The sequence below is a fragment of the Myotis brandtii genome, unplaced genomic scaffold, assembly GCF_000412655.1.
Source record: "Myotis brandtii unplaced genomic scaffold, ASM41265v1 scaffold419, whole genome shotgun sequence".
Taxonomy (NCBI): Eukaryota; Metazoa; Chordata; class Mammalia; order Chiroptera; family Vespertilionidae; genus Myotis; species Myotis brandtii.
Window position 1 is genome coordinate 24,562 of NW_005366075.1, and position 1,255 is coordinate 25,816.

Sequence of the window (1,255 nt, forward strand, 5' to 3'; positions counted from 1 at the left end):
AGTCCTAAATAGGAATTAGTTTACAAGTCCACATAAACATGGCACCATTTTTATCAAAAGATTTCAAAATCTGCATAGAAAATGGGGAAGTGGGAAGGGAAATTAGGTACTGATAATATTTTTTCTAGAAAATATATTCAGCAATGAACATTTTTTTGTAATAAAATGAGCAAACATATATTTCTCATTTGTGTTCCTTAAAGTCTTAATGATGTACATTAATATTTAATATATAAATATATTTTCACAAACTGTCATTTAAATCCTGACATTAAATGTAAATTAAAAATCATTGCCTGGCAGGTGGGACTCAGTGGTTGAGCTTCGACTTATGAACCAGGAGGTCACGGTTCTATTCCAGGTCAGGGCACATGCCAGGGTTGCAGGCTCATCCCCAGTAGGGGGCATACGGGAGGCAGCCAATCAGTGACTCTATCCTCATTGATGTTTCTATCTCTCTCTCCCTCTCCGAAATTAATAAAAATATATATATTTGTTAAAAATCATTGAAGTAAATGTCACTAAAGTAAATTTCTTAAATTAAACCTCAAGAAAAGCTCGTTGAGGAAGACATAACAACCCATAACGCAGAGAGCGGGGAGGTAAAAGCAGTTTCTATTTTCCTCCTTTATTAAACCACATTTTTCTGTAAACACCTCCTTTCTGTGGATTTTGAGAGAAGCCTGTGATGGAGAGAATCCCTGCCTGGGGAAGGCAGGACAGGAGCACTAGGAATGCCAGCCTTCCCTGGAGACGCTCCCGTCTGTCCCCTTTCCTCCGAGGATCTGGGTCTGACCATCGTGTCTGCGTTTTGCGCATTGTCATTCCGCTCGATTCCTCCCGAACCCAGCTGCGCCCACCTGTGAACAGTGAGCACATCTGTCCGCGGGCTCTTCCTCCCAGCAGCCCGCCCCGCGGTTTGCTGCGGGGTAAGCAGAAACCGCTGGACCAGATGTTACTACTGTCTCCGCGCCCCCGAGATTTTAACCAGGAGGAGGACCCGAGCGCACTCGGGTTACCCTGACATCCACTCGGGGCATCCCATCGCTTTTTTTTCGTAAACCACCCTCTGCGCACATAAACTCGGGGTATTTAGTTGATCCTCATAGTTGTCCGGAGGCCCCCAGCTCGCCTTCCCCAGAGTCCACTGAGGTAGGTGCCCTCTGCTCTGGGACAAGCAGGGACCTAGCGTCCTCCGGAGTCCCAGCACCCGAAGTCCCGCCCACTGCCGGCTCAGCCAATCCCGGTGCGAGCT